Below are 18,741 nucleotides of genomic sequence, written 5' to 3'. Positions count from 1 at the left end.
GTGCTGAGATGCCTCTTGTGTTTTTTAACCTATTAGCGTGGCAAAAACACAAGTTTGAAAATACACGGTTATCCGTGAGGACTCAGACATTTCCGTCCATTGCTGGTGAGCATGTCCACTAGGCCAGACCCAAAGGGCAATTTAACAATCTTTATCACAATAAACCTGGGCTTTCCAAGTGTCGCTAGTGGTAGAGAACCTGCCTGCCAATGCAGGAGAGACAAGAGACGCAGGTTTGATCCTTGGTTGGGAAGATTCCCCTGGAGGAGGGCATGGCAACCCATTCCAGTATTCTTGCCTGGAGAATCCCATCGACAGAGAAGCCTGGTGGGCTACAGTCTAAAGGGTCGCACAGAGTTGGACACGACTAAAGAGACTTAACATACACACACACACACACACACACACACATCAAAATAAATGTATACACCTTCTGACCTGGCAACCCTCCTTCTTAGAGCTGACCCTACAGAAAAATCTATCTGATGCATATAAAGTGACATGTGTACATGCTTATAAATTGCAGGAAAAAATCAGAAATTATTTAAATGCTCATTAGGCAATGGCACCCCACTCCAGTACTCTTGCCTGGAAAATCCCATGGACGGAGGAGCCTGGTAGGCTGCAGTCCATGGGGTCACGAAGCGTCGGACACGACTGAGTGACTTCACTTTTGACTAGGTTAGGGGTCAGTGAACTCTCATTAAACTGGCCCCTCTGCCAGCTATTGTAGGGCCTGAAGCTATGAATCATTTTAAAATTTTTTAATGGTTGAAAAAAATCAAAAGAAGAATTTAATTTCATGACGCATGAACACCATATAAAATTGTAACATTAGTGTCCATAAGTAGAAGTATACGGAACACAGCCAGGCCCCTTTGTCTACACAACACCCAGGGCTCCATTTGCACCACGGCAGAGAGGGGAGTGGTTTCATGGAGACCGGATGGCCAAAAACCCTCAGATATTGACTATCTGGTCCTTCACAAAAAAGTTTGCCAGATTAGAGTGTATCCAAGCAATTGGATACCACAGAGCTATGGAAAACAATGAGAAAGCTCTTTATGAATTGCTACGGAAAAGTTTCTAAGATATTATGACTAAATGTTTAAAACACAGATATAGAAAGTATGACTTACATGTTATCATTTGAGTAAAAAAGGGAGAAGGCTATGCATAAAAATGATCTGGAAGGAAATACAAGAAATTAATAAATAGTGGTTAGGAGCATAGATTATTATGTATGTGTGTATTGGTGTTATCTATTCAAAAAAGTAAATTAAAAATTATTTTAAAATATACACTCTGACAGAGAAGAACGTGGATTTAGGCCACTGCAAATACGTGGGCCCAGCAGGAGCACAGCTTGTGAGGGGCTGGCGGCGGTATGCGGGGTGCAGAGAAGGTTGGAGAAGTCTACAGGGACTGATGGTTGGGCCAAGGAGTTAGCATTTTCACCCATCCAAGGCCAAGGGCAAACAGGATCAATTTGTGCTTTAAAGAACTAGATTCTAGAAAGCAGAAAAGGGTGGTTGGACAAGGCTTGGGCTGGTAGGGAGAAAAAGGTGAGGACTGCTTTGTGGAGAGGACTTGGGAGGCTGGGGACCTAGAGTGAAAGGGAGGCTTACTTTTACTATAAATGCTTTTGTCAGATTTATCCATGCACACTCATTTCCATGTGCACTTTTCCTATAGAAATCATTTTATTTTTAAAAGCCCTTCTGACCAGGTGTGATGAGGCCTGAAATGTGTCAGTGGTGGTGGGTGGGGGTGGGGAGGAAGGAGAAAGTCCAGAGCAGAGTTGCCAGGACTGACCAGAAGTGGCGGTGATGGGCCTAGAACTGTGCCCACACCTCCAAGGACCTAAGGAACAGAACCTTTTGGGAGGAGGGCAGGAGAATATAAAGTTCAAGAGTAGAAAGTTCACCTGCCCCAGGTGACTTCCTCTGGCTTCCTAGGCCACAGCATAGGTATCCTGTAGGTACAATATACCCCCCAGGCACTCTGCACCTTTGATTCCCCTTTGACCCAAGCAGGACGTCTACAGCCTGGACATGACCTGGGCACAAGCCCCATGTTATGCAGACTCTCAGGTCCAGCCCAGGCCACCAGCAGTCCCAACTGGCCCCTTCCTCCCATCTCCTTCTAACACCACCAACCCCTTCCCTCCTCTTTGCTTCAAAGGGAAGCGCCACACAACCAAGCTAGGATATTCCCTAGGACTCCTCTGAGTCATTCATTTTCTTTTTGTCTGTACATGCTATACTTGCCCCACTGACAGTGTACCACCAGCTCTTTGGAGGCAGACTGGAGCCACAGTATTTCTATTCTATATGGTAGGTGCCCATGAATGTGCTGACTGCCTGGTTGATGGGGACTCACTCCCCTGTTGTCTTCTCAACAGCACCGCCAACACATCTGCCCTCCCAACACATCCCCCTCCAACTCTGCAGAGCCCATCTCCCACTGAAGGAAACTCTTGCCCGCCCAAGAAGTCGAGGGTCTGCTCAGCGTTCACCCCACTTAGTTGGCTCTCCACATTCAGCTCTCCTTTGCCTAGATACGTGCGTGGTAAGTCACTTCAGTCATGTCTCACTCTTTGCAACCCTCTGGACTGTAGCCTGCCAGGTTCCTCTGTCCATTGGGATTCTCCAGGCAAGAATATTGAAGTGGGTTGCCATGCCCTCCTCCAGGGGATCTTCCTGACCCAGGGATCCAACCCTTCTCTCTTATGTCTCCTGCATTGGCAGGCAGGAGGTTCTTTTTAACCACTAACACCAGCTGGATCACGACTGAGTGGCTGAACTGAACTGAACCAGCTGGGACGACCCTTTGCCTAGATAGCATGAGCCAAACAGAAACTCAGTAGCCAAAAGCTGTCCTTAGGCAAGTGTTCTGTTTGGCCTCCTACACAAAAGGGAACATAACAGTGAAAATGATAGTAAGCAGCAAGGATCATCACTGTTTCAAAGAGACATCAGTGCCAGCAGCTCCAGTGAGACCCTGGCGGGTCAGTCACTTTATCTGGAATCAGAAAATGAAATTCACCTGCCTCTGTGGGTAGAGTGCTCATAAACACTTAGAAAACTGGAAATGACTTTATAACTGCCACTTCCTGCTGTTGTCCATAAGAACTTTGTGATCACAGCCCTCAGGATCCCAGTATGCCACAGACCCATGTGAGAGTGTACTCTCAGTGCAATGAAATTAAGCGGGTACTTAATGGCAACCTCAGCTCAGATCCCTCGACAGAAAATAAACGCACAGCCCAACTCGTCAGGGGCACTACGGATGGCTGGTCCCCGCCAGACAGGGGGTGGGGCCTGGAATGAAATGGCCTGGGGTCAGGGTTGGAAGTCCTCGGCTCCCTTCCTTCCGGGCAGGGCAGATGCCAGGCAGTTCAGGGAGGAGCCTGGGCATCTGCCACTTTCCCCGCCCCCCACTCTTCCTAAGGGAGAAAGTTCTTTTCCTTCCTGGCCCTTTGGGCAGAGCAGAAATTGAAAAGAGCTACTTGTTCCTAACAAGTTATATATAGCTCAGCAACTGACTGCTGGGTCTCCAGCTTCAGGTCTGAGAACGGCCTTCCGCAGTCACATCCGGACAATTGTCCCAGTTAGCAGAAAAGCCGGGGGCAATCTTCTAGTGGCCCTTTATGCTTATGGCATAAACTGAAATAGCCCCCTTCTCGGAGAAGAGGACGTCACTCAGCCACAATTTTCCAGAAAGGGAAGCGGTGTCAAGTTGCCTGAATAATGTGGGGTCCGGCGCCACCTAGTGTCCACTGTAGGGCTTGGCGCGCATCCCGCTCCCTTGATAGGGTGTTTTGGAAACTGACTCCAACCGCCAGAGGGACTGACAAGGAAACAGTACCAGACTTCAGGGCTGTCCTCAAGCCCACGACGAGGGACTATGATTTTGGTGGGAGAAACTGAGACGTTATGATCCTAATGCGTCATAGATGGGGGTGTTGGGTGAAGGGACGGGGGTGTCTTTCTCTTGGAAGGAAGCTGAGGTGATTCACAAGTAAATTTAGAGTCATGTTCCCAGAAGATTGGCTTGGCTTTGTCAGCTTGAATATTTTTGCTCACACTAAGGGGAAAAAACCAATAATACCAGTGCTATTTTATGACTTTTGTGCTTTTCAAACTAGTTTCTCAGTGTTTCCCCCAGAGCCAGCATATGGCCTATTTGCAAAAGTCCTTGCAAGCTGTCTCATCACTGAACCCACTCCTGCCCTCTTGCTAATGTCTTTGTGGGACAAGCAGTCTCCTTTTATTATCCTCCCACTTCCTGGCTGCCTCAAACCCTCTACTAATCAAAGCCACCTTTTGCTCTTTGCTTTACATCATTCGTTTAAACCTCAGAACAGCCCAGAGAGTGGATGTTAATATTCTCATTCAATATATGAGAAAACTGATCCTTGGGAAAGTTAAGTGACTTGCCCAGATCTGTCAGCTAACAAGTGGAAGTGGGATTTGAATCCAGTTATTTAGCTTAAAAACATTTCACCAAAGTATACTATCTGACACAATTGAAGCGACTTAACACACACACACACACACACACACACACACACACACACATTCTATCTGCACCATGAGGGGGTAGCCAGCTAGAGCAGAGGAAGCTACAGAATACAGGAGGTTCTGGAGGACATAAATGACCCTCCAGCTCAGAGGACACTTCCTACTTTGGACCAGCCCCTGTGACCCCAAGGCTTGGCTGGACTCTTCGTAAACACCCTCCTTCTTGCCAGCATCAGTCTCCCCGCACTCCCCCCAGAACACACACAACCCCAACACAAACACTTCAGCAGACATTCCTCCACACTTGGAACCAGCCCAGAAGAATAGGGAGAGCAAAGAGCAGGGACCTGGCAAACGTTCAGAATGCCAGGAGAATCGTGGATTTGTCTGATTCCCCGGGGCTTGGCTTCCTGCAGTGGAAAACTGGGAAAATTCTCTGCTGGCTGCTCCCTTCCGCTCCCCCCTCCACCCTCTTCTCTGCTCCCCACCAAAGAGACATACCTCCAGAGGAAGGTTAAGTAAGGCTATTCTCTGGAGTCCTCTGAAACAAAACTGTTGCTGAAATACACAGATTCAGAAATGAAGTTGAAATGGATAACACACTGCTGCTGCTGCTAAGTCGCTTCAGTCGTGTCCAACTCTTTGCCACCCCATAGACGGCAGCCCACCAGGCTCCCCTGTCCCTGGGATTCTCCAGGCAAGAACACTGGAGTGGGTTGCCATTTCCTTCTCCAATGCGTGAAAGTGAAGATGCCGACCTCCACAAATGGGGTGAATGTGCGGACTGCCGGCAGCCCGTGAGAAGTGGTTTGGGGTATTGGAAGGAGCACAGGATTCAGAGACATGGACTGAAATCCTCAGTCTGGCACCCCCTACGCTGACTGACTTTGGGCAAGTCGCTTAACCTTTCTGAGCCTCAGTTTTCTCATTTGCAGGATGAGGGAAATTTTTTTTTTTAACCTATAAGATAATAAACAAGTGCTTTATAAAGCCCTGCAGAATAGGAGGTGGCATATGAAGGAAAGAACTGCAGGTATTAGGATTTAGATAAGAGATTTTTATTTACTTTACCCTTTCCTTACTCCTCTCACCCCACCCCAAAAAAAGAGACCCTCTCTTACAAAATGGATCTTAACACACACACACAGTCTCAAAGCCCCTGTGGGTTCATCACTTTTTTAGAGCTAAATGATCTTGGAAAACAGCTTTTCCAATAAAGACCTAGTGGCCAGGGACCACTGGATGCACTTTCTTCAGAGGAAGCAGAAAAAACAGAAGCAGGAAGGTCTACAGCAGCATATCCATTATTCGCAAGAGGAAGGTCCAGAAAGGCCATTTTCTCTGTTGCCAGCTAATAAAGGCGGATGTCTGTGGCCGGCACGGGAGCAGACGCATCCATAGCAGCCCAGCAGAGCTAATGCATATGAGGGAAATTAAAAAACCCCGTGAAGAGAGCTGGAGGAGGAGTATGGCGTCCTCTCTCCCGGTGGTGAAGCCAGCTTGAAAAACTCTTGATTTCTTCACACGCTCCATTTCTAATTTAAGGTGTCTCCACCCTGTTTGGAAAACTCTGTGCCTCTCCACAGAGGGAGGAAAGAGCTTCTGAAGAGAGACTCAGGAAGAACAAAGACCTCATTAGGACCCATCATTTATTCTGACGGCGCATTCTCAAGAATCTCTATTGATGATCCCCGGTACAAATGAAGTGGTGATTAAGGATCTAATGCAAATAATCTGCAGTTTAGTAACTCCCTTTGTAATTGACATTTACTAAATTAAGCCTGAGATTTTTAAAAAACTATTTTTTTTTTTAATTCATCCAATTATAATGCCCCACCCCCTTCTCCCTGCCACCCACCCCTCTGTAATGTAATTAGTTAAACATAAGCTCCATCATGCCGGTGACGGTGAGCTGCTTATTGCTGTGTTCAAGCTGGCCCTTGCTCTCTGGAATGCTGGTCTCTAATAAACAATCCTCAGGAAGCAAATGAGGAGGGGGTCATGCATCAGTCAGGCTGCTGTTGCATTATCACACACAGGACACAGAAACAGGGTAGGTGGCACGGGTGATACTGAACACGGAGATTTCTCAGTTTCTCTCTTCTGGTCCTTTCCTCTGATTTGGAGCCAGCTGAGGACTGCTCTGGAGAAGGCAATGGCACCCCACTCCAGTACTCTTGCCTGGAAAATCCATGGATGGAGGAGCCTGGTAGGCTGCAGTCCCTGGGGTCGCGAAGAGTCAGACACGACTGAGCGACTTCACTTTCACTTTTCACTTTCATGCACTGGAGAAGGAAATGGCAACCCACTCGTGTTCTTGCCTGGAGAATCTCGGAGACGGGGGAGCCTGGTGGGCTGCCGTCTATGGGGTCGCACAGAGTTGGACACGACTGAAGCGACTTAGCAGCAGCAGCAGCAGCAGAGGACCACTCAGAGGAAGGAGTGGACGATAATTGGTTTGTTGGGGAGGCAGAGGGGTGTAGACTTGGGAGACAAAGGATTTAGGGGAGATCAGAAACCTGTCTCTTTTCTTACAGGCCAGACAGAAACTCAAACTGGAACAGCCCCGGGACACCTCTGAGTCCGGTCCTCTGCCACTTGGTGCAATCACCACTAGCCTTAGTAGGTTTCTCCCCAGGGGAGGGCCAGGTCCACCAACCTCAGAGTGCCAGATGGGAACATAGAGGAGACTTGTGGCCGCAGACAGGGACCCCCGGAGGTGCTCCAGCCTCCCCCTCCTCACCCCCAGTTTGGCCAGACAGTAAAGGCTTCCCTGGTGGCTCAGATGGTAAAGAATCTGCCTGCCGTGCAGGAGACCCAGGTTCAAACCCTTGGTTAGGGAGATCCCCTGGAGAAGGGAATGGCCACCCACTCCAGTATTCTTGCCTGGAGAATCCCATAAACAGAGGAGTCTGGCAGGCTACAATCCATAGGGTTGCAAAAAGTTGGACACCACTGAAGTGATTTAGCGTGCATGCCTGCATAGACAGTAAAAAGGCTTGAAAGTTGTCCTGAGGGCACGTGACCTTCCAGACGAGCACCTTGGTTGTTTCATTGGACTCAGATGATAAGACCTGTTTGCCTTTGAAGTCAAGCTCCAGTTTCCTTGAGCAGCCAGGACTGATGTCTGAGAACAGGAGCAAGCCTCCCACACTTGACTCCTTCCTTCTCCTCCCTTCTCTCCCCTCCCACCCTCCAAAACTGTTAGGTAAACATAGAAACACTTGGAGCTAATCGGCCCTCACCTTCCAAGGCTGCAGGTCCATCTGAGAACTCTGTAAAAGGCAGCTCTCTGACAGGCAGCATGGACAGGAGAAAAATGCTTCCTTCCCACCCCCTTGTTTAATTTTTTTTTAAAAACTGTGATATGACTGATACATAACAGTGTATTCGTTTTAGGTGTGCAGCATAGTGACTTGATATCTGTACACCCTGTAAAAGGGTCACCACAAGAAGCCTAGGTACTTTCCTTCATCTCACATGGTTACAGATTTTTTTTTTTCCTTGTGATGAGAACTTTTAAGATCTATTCTCTTGGCAACTTTCAGGTCTCTAACACAGCATTACTAACTATGGCCACTGCATGGTACATGACATTTCCAGGACTCATTTATTTTACATCAGGAAGTTTGTTCCTTTGACCCTCCCATCACCCCTTTCCATTCATTGTGTGTGAGCGTGTGTGTGTGTGTGTGTGTGTGTGTGTGTGCCCCTGTTTTCCCTTCATCAGTTCCCATCCCTAGTGTTTGAGATTTTAGTAAACATTTAGCTGAATAACTTCTGTTGGCACAGACAAGCAGCAGAGTTGTTTCTGGAGAGCATAATAGGTGTTTTTTCCCATTTGTAAATCAGATTTTTTTTTTTTTTTTAAAAAGACAGACAATGGCAATCTTGTCTCCAGATAAGTTTGTACTTAAAATGCTGGCCTGAACTCACATTGGTGTATTTTCTCCCATGTCCAGTGTGGGGCCTGGCACATGGCAGGTATACAATATACATTAGCTGAGTGAACGAGAGAAAACATGACTCATGTTCAGAAACTTTTCGTAGCTTCTCAGTGGTACAGGGAAAATGCCCTATGTCTGTGCTATGTGCATGTCTGAATCTTTGTGACCCCATGGACTGTAGCCCACCAGGCTCCTCTGTCCATAGGGATTCTCCAGGCAAGAATGTTAGAGTGGGTTGCCATGCCCTCCTCCAGGGGATCCTCCCAACTTAGGAATTGGACCAGGGTCTCCCACATTGCAGGCAGATTCTTTATCAGCTAAACTACCAGGGAAACCTTAAGTGTTGAATCTGGCCTTCAGGATCCTGCAATCAGATGCCAGCCCACCTTGCCTGCCTGGCCCCCCTAGACATTCTTTGAACGTGGACTGCACGAGGCCAGACATCAGAACCATCTGGAAGGCCTGTTAAACACAAGCAGCAGGGTTGCACCCCTAAAGTTTCTGAATTAGCAGGTCTAGGGTAGGGTGGAGGATTTGCCTTTACTCACAAGCTCCTGGATGCTGCTGTCAAGAACAGCACTCTGTCCACACCTCTGCATTGCCACCAAAGGCAGCTGTCCCACCAGTCACTCAAGGTCAAATGCTACCTGATCAACAGATTTGAATGTGTGAGCAGAAATCTCTCCACCACCCTCCCACACGTCCTAACTACTACAAACCCCCACGCCCACCAGGACAGTTCTCATTTTATCTGTTCAGCTATATCTTCCTGACCCCTTGCAGGTCTAAAGCTCCTGCTTCCCTTAACCCACAGCTGCCTGATCTTCGGCTTCACTCTTCACACTCAGAATCCTAGTCACCATTCCCCCTCCCTCCCCACCAGAGGCCAGCAGACACCCCACTCCCCGGCCCTTCCAACCTCTCAAGAGAGAGCTCCACCCCGTGGATGTGGAATCATATCTCCATGATATACTGAATTCCCCCAGTACAGCGATTTCCTCGCCTCCCTCTCTCTGGTGGAGCTCCTTGAAGGCAGGAGGCAGGTCTCAAGCCTTGTCAGCTCCCACTAAGGGCCTCGTCCCTTATGGCCTTATAACCCGAGTGAACTTGCCTACTCAGATTCCTTCCACTCACTGAGACCTTCCAGAGGACTCAGTGAAGCACCTGATACTGCACTCACCCTGGGGACTCCAAAGGTGAATGAAACACAGGAAGTGCCCTGGGATTAGTGCCTGTTTTCCAGTTTAAATTTCACTGCTCATTACGCCCACCTTGCTTTCCTTCCAGCCCCTGGACTGACCACTGGGTGTCCTTCCTTGTCTAAACAAGTGAGGGGTCCCCGTCACTAAGACCTGGTTCCCTTTCTCAGCCTACTTTTTGTCTCTGAGACTCGGAAGGGAAGGGGACTTTTGGGGATGAGCCACGTGATGTAACTCATCCAGAACAGGTGAGAGGAAGATGAAAGGAGATGTTCTGCATCTGGTTGAAACATCAGTGACTAAGACCTGGGGAATGGACCAAGAACATTCTCACCTCTCAGCTGTGGGCTCCTGAAAGGGCACGGCCTCATCCCATCCTCCTGTCGTACAGGCTTGCAGCTTCACGTTCTCACGTCCTCATGATCCCAACAGTACGTTATAGAAACCCAACTCAAGTCACTTAAGCAAAAGAGGAACTTTTGGCTCACCTTTGTGACTCAGCTCAGAGCAGCTGACAGAACTGCATGAGGAGGTATTAAATAGCAATCTGGGTTTACGGTTGGCCACAAGTATGTCAGGACTGTCTCTCTGTCCACCCGGTTTTCATTTCTGCATATTTTTGCATGTTGACATAACTCTTGTCTGCCGTAAATAAGGGACAGGGTACCATGATCAGCCCAGTCTGGGTTCCATACCTACCAAGGCCATGGGAAACGGGAGGACTGTTCCCCAAGGGAGAGATGGGTGCTAGGCAGACCAACACCAGAAATCCACTACAAATAGTTATAGCTTATAACATGCCAGACACTGTGCTGTTTTACATACATGATCTCATTTGATTACTAAGCTAATTCTACAAGGCAGGTCCTATGTAAGGCATTTGCCTTTCATATAAATGAAAAGGCACAACACAAATTGTAGCTATGTCCTTTCTGCCAGCTCCAGTGCTGGGTTTAGGACACTCAGAAAATATGATCTGGAAATGAGAACACAGTTTCTTTGGAAGTAAACACTTCCCTAGTAAGAGGACATGTAAACCAATGTTTTTAACTCTAGTTATCTCTGTATCAGTAGCTAAGAGGCCAAGACCATAAATATTGTTTAGTCTCTTGTAAATGTTGTTTTATGTTTTCAGTAGTTAATTTTGGATAATTTAAATCTCTCTATTAAACTACCATCTCTGTGAATCTACACTGAAGGGAGGTTAAGTCTCATCATGGAAATCAAAGGGACTCCCTTCATTGTTCCATCCAGCCAAGAATGCACATCCCTGGGGACAGCATTGTAAAGGATGGTCAGATTACATCAGGATGAGGCATGGGGTTCTCTCTGCAGGCAGAGGGTATCTGCCATCAGGAGACGTTTTCATGGATCCTTGGACTCTACTCCTCTCTGTTTTGTATCCATGACCATTTCTTACCTGTATTTCCTCCAAGCAGAAATGGGCTTTGAGACTTGTTCACAACTTTACCACTAAGAAGAAATGGACTATAACAGACCCCGAGTAGCATTGACCTATGTACAGTACCATGTGTAAAATAGACTGCTGGTGAGAAGTTGCTATATAACAACTTGGCACTGTGTGATGACCTAGAGGGATGGGATGGGAGGAGGCTCAAGAGGGAGGTGAAAGTGAAGTTGCTCAGTCGTGTCTGACTCTCTGCCATCCCATGGACGGTAGCCTACCAGGCTCCTCCGTCCATGGGATTTTCCAGGCAAGAATACTGGAGTGGGCTGCCATTTCCTCCTCCAGGGGATCTTCCCAACCCAGGGATTGAACCTGGGTCTTCTGCATTGCAGACAGACACTTTACCGTCTGAGTCACTATAGTGATCCCTACAATAGGCTGGTACAATAGGTGCCCAATAAATGATTGTTGACTAGATGAATTCCATTCTCAAGTGATGCCTCAGGTAACGATTGAAATTAGTTGGTGACAATAAGCCAGGGTCAGTGTGCTGGCCACTGTATTATAAGCAGAGAGGACCATCTTTCTTAGTTTCAAGGACCCAAGTTTGTCAAAGACACACACCCATGTTCAGTCCCGAGGGTCCTACTACTTTGGTTTCCATTAATGCAAATGCCAACTCTTTGGGTAAGTATTTTCATAAATTCTCTAATATTCTGCTATGTATTTGTTTAGTATAAACATACTGTTCACATACTTCAAATCTAGGGTAAAGAACATTCAACTGAAGCCAAATGACCAGAATTCATCAGTTCTATTTCCACTGGCAAGAGCCAGTATTTACTGAGCACTTACTATGTGCCTGATGCTTTTATGCATCATCTCATTTAACTTCAAGAAAATACTATGTAAATGGTGCTATAAACACCTCCATTTTACCTATGAGTAATGTGAGGATCAAGGCTATGGTTTTTCCAGTGGTCATGTATGGATGTGAGAGTTGGACTGTGAAGAAAGCTGAGTGCTGAAGAATTGATGCTTTTGAACTGTGGTGTTGGAGAAGACTCTTGAGAGTCCCTTGGACTGCAAGGAGATCCAACCAGTCCATTCTGAAGGAGATCAGCCCTGGGATTTCTTTGGAAGGAATGATGCTAAAGCTGAAACTCCAGTACTTTGGCCACCTCATGCGAAGAGTTGACTCATTGGAAAAGACTCTGATGCTGGGAGGGAGTGGGGGCAAGAGGAGAAGGGGATGACAGAGGATGAAATGGCTGGATGGCATCACTGACTCGATGGACGTGAGTCTGAGTGAACTCCAGGAGTTGGTGATGGACAGGGAGGCCTGGTGTGCTGCAATTCATGGGGTTGCAAAGAGTCGGACACAACTGAACTGAACTGAATGCGAGGATTGAAAACCCATGGACAGAGGAGCCTGATGGGCTATAAGGTTGCAACCATAAGGTTGCAAAGAGTTGGACACAACTGAGTGACTACACACAAACACACAATGTGGAGATTCCAGGGGATGAGTACCTAGTTCAGTGCCACATAGTCACATGATAACTATTGTGAACAAAGCTGTGATCCATCCATCTGGCTTCCATGCTGGTGTTCTCTTTGTTCTCATGCCTCACCTTTGTCTTCCTTCTAATAGGTATAAAAATCATCTCATGGGATAAATATTATGTTGTGCCATTGTGTAAACTGTGTCAGTACTTCATTCATCAACAAACTTTACCAAACACCTGATCTATGCCATTCACCCAATGATGAATGAGTATGTCCTTGCCCTCAGGAGGCTCACAATCTTACGGGTATTTCCACTGCTTAATGAGACTCAAGGTTGTATCTACACTCACTTGAAGAGTCACCATTGCCTTATGATACCCCTGTTCTTCTGGAAGAAAGGCAAAGGTAAAATTTAAGACTAATGGTCAGACGCCTCCTACAAATAATGGTATAAGAGAGTGGTTAAATAGCTCCTTGCTTTCCTGGCCACATGACCCTCAGTAAATTATCTGACCTCTTCACAGCTCAGTTTCCTTATCTTTAATGAGGGTGATGGGGGGTAACTTTTAATAAGCGTAAAGAGTTAAGTTCAATGCCTGGCACATAGCAAACAGGCAGCGGGAACAGCAATGCTGGCCGCAGTGGGGACAAGTGTATGAGCACGTGAAAGGGGACACTGTGGCCATTGCCTAGAGGGAGGACAGACCCTTAGGAAAGCGGGGGGAGACCACCCCTTCCTCAGAGAATAGGGAGGGTGCCTTTGGAACCAAGCATCAATGCCTTTGGACAGCTTTCACTTACAAAAGGTAACCAGAGGAAAAAGGGCCAAAGCACCGAGCAATAAATTCTGAATGCGTTATCCACACTTAAAACTATAGTTTGTTTGCAGGTAAAGAATATCAGGTATTTGTGTTAAACTTTCAAATTCAGCATCTCATTAGATCCTCAAAACACCCTCCATGCCCCCCCGCCCAGGCACACAGGAAGAAAATAAATATGATGCCCAATTTACAGATGGTGAAGTTGAGGTTCATGACGTGCAGCCATTTGTTTGAGGCCACACTGTTAGGAGTAGTAGAACTGAACTAACACCCAGGGCTCAGTCCAAGGTTCAACACCATCTTCCCAAGCAAATCTTTGTGGAGAAAATGGAAAAAAATGTGGACACACATCTGAGACTCCTGTAGAAGCTTTAAAACTGGATTCCTGGGTCCTCCTGAGACCGTCTGAATAAGAATCGATATGTATAGGAGTAGACTTCCCTGGTGGCTCAGTTGGTAAAGAGACCGTCTGCAAGGCAGGAGACCCAGGTTCAATTCCTGTGTTGGGAAGATCCCCTGGAGAATGGAAGTGGCTACCCACACCAGTATCCTTGCCTAGAGAATTCCATGGACAAGGGAACCTGGCAGGCTAGAGTCCATGGAGTCACAAAGAGTCGGACACGATTGAGCAACTAACACTTTAAAGGAAGCTTCCTCAGGGAAACTGATGCAGTTGGGCTGGCAGGGTGGACTAGGATCTGGAAGCCAGTCACAGAAGCAGTAATGTTGTGTCTGTGGCCGTAAGAGGCTTTGGAGGCACATGCCAGCCCCAGGCATGTTCAGCTGCTTTGGCCAGGACAGTCGCAGTAGACCACAAGCTGGGGTTATACCCATCAATAATGCAGCCACTACTCTTGCCCTGCCCTATCCACCCTCCAGCTGTGACCAGCATCAGCATGCCTCCCCACCCCCACCAGGCACCCCACTGATCCACATGCTCAAATCCAGCTTAAACCCTCCTGACTGCTTAAACCCTAGACTGACTGACAAACGTTGCCTGATTCCACTGCATTATACACCTTTCTCTGTTCCCTGCAAGCCTTCCTAGAACTGCAGAGATCCCCTCCTACCACAGGGCTTTTGCACATGCTGTCCCTGCCATCTGCAACACCCAGGGTTCCCACTTCACTGCCCCATCCTTTCTGATCTCAGCATCATCTCATCAGGGAAGTTGTCCTCAATCCCATCTAGGGCAGAGTCCTCTGTTACCTGTTTTCTTAGGACCAGTTTCCTTTCCTCAGGAGTTCTCATCACTGATTACAATTGTGCATGAGGAGTGTGGCCAATTTTCTTTAGGTCTATCTCCCTTCAGACCGGCCATGGAGAGAAGCGATCTGTGTCTTTTGTCTGCCCTGCTCATCAACGTCTTAGAGCTTGGCACTCAGTAAGCATGTATAGAATTGTGGAATTGTGTTGCATGATACACAGAACAGAACAGGCCAGGAGCCTGAGGCCTCCACCTCTCCATCCCCAGGAGGCGGGACATCTGAAAGAGGCCCATGTGACTGTGACGATGGAACCGTCTTGTCGTTAGTGCCCTGTCCAACTGCAAGGTCATGAGGTTTTATTGCCAAGTAACATGCATAGCAGACACTCCTGGCTTTGTGTTGCTCCTAACCCTGACCCTGACCCTGAGGGACTCCTGCAGTCTACTTCATCTCTGTTTGGTTTGAATTTTTATGAGGTGAATTATTTTTATAATCAGAAAAGGCCATAAAGAGAATTTTTAAGTCTGCCATAACAGGAGAAGACTCTAGGGCTACATTAGTTTTGTCTCTAAAAAATTCATAATTTGGGAGGCACCGTGATGCATTTAATGTGTGTCTTTAATCGAAAGTATTTAGAGAAGCCCTAGAAATTTTATTGATGGTTTTTCTGGGCATGCTGAAGTAAGAAAAAGAGATTATGTTATGGTTCAAATGTCCTCAGTGAACCCCACACAACAACTAGTTAATTTTAAGGGATGGAGCAGAGAATGTGAGAGGTGGACTAGTAAATTATGAGCAAACTCTCAGAGAAGGGCAGTTGCTGTCTGTCTGACTGATGGCACCTCTTGAGATGAGCACATGGAACAAAAACAGGAACCTGGATCTCTGTGCCAGGAGGTATCAGCCCTTCGCCCCACAAGCCCCTCCTTCCAGGGACCCCTCCACTTCATCCTTCCCTGGCCTTTGCCTTACCTCAAACCCTGCTCCACAAAAAGGGAGGCCAGGGATTGAGTGAGATTATTTGATTCTGCAAATCCCTAGTTACTTTTTCTTTTTTTCAATTTTATTTTATTTTTAAACCTGAAACACTGTATTAGTTTTGCCAAACATCAAAACGAATCCGCCACAGGTATACATGTGCCCCTAGTTACTTTTTGAAGCCTGAAGATTTAGTAGATGTTTCTGTTTGGCTCTGTTAAAGGATGAAATGACTGCATTTGAATTTCACTCACCGGAAATGATTCCCCCCCTCTCCCTGCAGTGACCCTGCATTCTGGCTCACTCCTGGCTTCTTACTGGTAAGAATTTCTCTGATTACTCGATTAGTATAAAGAAATATCAGAAAACTGTTAAAGAATCCATGCTTTGGGTTGGGTCTAGAGGTCATGGCAAAGGCTCCTTTGATAGCAGAGCAGTTAACAATGGCAAAATGGTCAGGAGATCCAGCCCAGCTTGGGTAGGTCATTTTCATCTCTTTTAGTGTCAATGACTCTTACCAAGTGACTTTTCTCCCTTTATCTCTTATAGGCCAGATTCAAGGGGACTCCACCTGCCAACCTGTCATTGAGTTTTGAGCATTGGAGTGGGAATGGGGTTAGAAGGAAGTTTTAAACACGACAGATTTTTTTTTGGAGAATCAGAGTAAACAATACTTTCTAGATTTAGTGATCAAGTGGGCTAGGAGACTAGCCGGCAGATAAAGAGAAATATGGTGGACAGGTGTACTGTCCTGGTTCTTCTCTGCAAAGCCGCTGTACAGAAATCTGTAAGCGTTTATGTAACCAGCCCTTAATCTGAATTGTATATGTCTGCCACTTGATTGAAGGCTTCCCAGGTGGCTCAGTGGTAAAGAATCCACCTGCCAATGCAGGAGATGAAGGAGACGTGGGTTTAATCACTGAATGGGGAAGATCCCTTGGAGGAGGAAATGGCACCCCACTCTTGTATTCTAGTATTCTTGCCTGGAAAATCCCATGGACAGAGAAGTCTGGAGGACTATAGTCCATGTGGTCGCAAAGAGTCAGATAGGACTTAGTGACTGAGCACACACATCACCTGCTCATGATTCTATTGGATGGGTGGATGGATGGATGGATGGATACTACTTTACTCTCAGTATTCATCCACTGCAGCAGACACTGTTAGTGCCTTGCGCATATGAACTCTGTACGCCAAAGGCTGCTTGTTTCCCATACCTGCCTCTCTGTCTTTGAGAGCTTTTATCTGGCCAGGGGAGCACATTAGGCCTGGTAGCCAGAAGAGGAGAGTTAATATCCTAGAAGTAGCCCTCAGTCTATGGTGGATGGGTACTTGGTGGATAACCAGCCCAGCTTCCTTGCATCTCAGTCAGGGTGACCGAGGCATGTCTGCATGGTTGCATGGCAACCCAGTTGCCCTCAGTGGTAACTGCTTGATAACAGATCCTCTATACCCTTTCTTTTCTTCCCTTCTCCCTTCTCCATTGTCTTTCCAATGGTTCCTAGCATCACCTTCCAAATGAACTACTTGCCCTATTAATATAATCCTTGTTTTAGAGCATGCTTCTGTGGGAACCAGAATTAAAACCTTCAACTTACTGATTGCTCTGATATATGACTGACCAGTCTCCAGGGGTCACCCTTAACCTTCTGTCTGCTTCCTAAAAACAAAAATAATCTTGTTGGAAGAAAAGTGACATTTAACCTCATTGGAATAATATTAAACTGTAAGGAAGTGCAAACTCACCAGATTTTATTGCCAAGTGACGTGCACAGCCAACCTTCCCCACCTTCGAGCACAGCCACTCCCTCCCTGACCAGCGGGACTCCCACAACCTACTTGATCTCTGTTTGGTTTGAATTTTTATGCCGTGCGTTATTTAACCCACACCTAATTGGAATAGTATTAAACTCATTCTTGATTAATTCTCTCTGGAAACTCTCATTAAGTATTTAATAGAACTTCAGTTTTGTTACCAAAGCTGATCAGAATCTGTTATTTAAGGACTGAAAGGAAGACAGATGTACCCACAGCCCATTTTCCTGGTCAACCTTCTTGGGCAGCACGATTTTTCTCTCTCTAAGGCAGTCATGTTTGTTAAAGGAACAGTCCTTTTAGCTTTTCTCTGATTATTAAGTTTCTAAGTTCTCTACAGCTCCTCAGAAAACCTACGATAGTTTCAACAACACTGAGAGTGATGATTCTCTACCCTAGGTGGACACTGGAATCACCCAGGGAGTGTTTATTTCCAGGAGTCTTGGAATCCACTCCAGACTAGTCAAAGAGCAGTGTCTGGGCAGCGGTGATTTTAATGTTCTCCAGGGGGGCCTTATGTACAGCCAGGGCTGAGAATCACTGACTGAATGGGCAGAGCTTCCAAAGCTATGAGCACCAGCTGCCCCAGGAAATGCAGCCCTGGGCAAAGCAGGAAGAGCTCAAAGTGTCATAGATGGCAGCCCCAGCGGACAGCACAGGTTGTAACGATCCAGTCTCTGCCTGTGTGGCCCCTCCTCGCTTCATTCCACCCTCCACTCACACTTCAATCTCTGCACTTGAGCCAAGAGGCCTCAGGAAGCCTCTCATCGAGCCGCCCACACGCTAATGAGAAAACATCCGCCATCCACCAAGGCAATAACCTTTTGTTCCCATCACAGAGCAAAGAAGAACCTCCCCAAGGAGACTTCAAATCAGGAATTTTATTTTCTCATTTGAAAGTTGTGCAGTTGAGCCTCATGCATTTTCATTTCTCATGCATTTTCATTTCCCTATCTTCCAATCTGGGTAATTTGTGCTCCTGGCTGAACCTTCGGGTATTTTCTCAGCCTGGTGGATGTGGCTGACTTTATCCCTGGGGTGTCGTTCTAGAGAAGGAGTTCTTCATATTCCCAGAAACAAAGAAATCCAAAAAAGGAAAAAAAAAAAAAGAGGGAAAATGAAGCCTACAAGCTGTGACATCAGTCTACAACTGGCCTCTATGAAGCCTGGCCCTTAATGAGCTTGGGATCCCGGAGGACTTCTTCAAGCCTGATAATGTTCTCTCATAAAACTTTTCGAAGCCATGGCAATCATTGGGGACTCCAAGTCAATTTAATTAAGTGGGTGCATGAACTTTCTAAGATGTTTGTAGATTTTGGTGTGTACATGC

At 46.8% G+C, this 18,741-nt stretch overlaps 1 long non-coding RNA gene across 1 annotated transcript in view; it reads left to right on the top strand.

Moving 5' to 3' along the window:
- The window catches only part of LOC129623241 (uncharacterized), a 164,091-nt gene that overhangs the window by 96,590 nt on the left and 48,760 nt on the right, over positions 1-18,741 (top strand). Inside the window, exon 3 of the long non-coding RNA XR_008700422.1 lies at positions 15,820-15,916. This is a non-coding gene — a long non-coding RNA (uncharacterized LOC129623241). The remainder of the gene's footprint in view (positions 1-15,819; positions 15,917-18,741) is intronic.

Source organism: Bubalus kerabau, chromosome 11 (genome assembly GCF_029407905.1).
Source record: "Bubalus kerabau isolate K-KA32 ecotype Philippines breed swamp buffalo chromosome 11, PCC_UOA_SB_1v2, whole genome shotgun sequence".
NCBI classification, from domain to species: Eukaryota; Metazoa; Chordata; class Mammalia; order Artiodactyla; family Bovidae; genus Bubalus; species Bubalus kerabau.
Note: the sequence above shows the minus strand (reverse complement) of the source record. Positions and strands in the feature narration are given on the sequence as shown.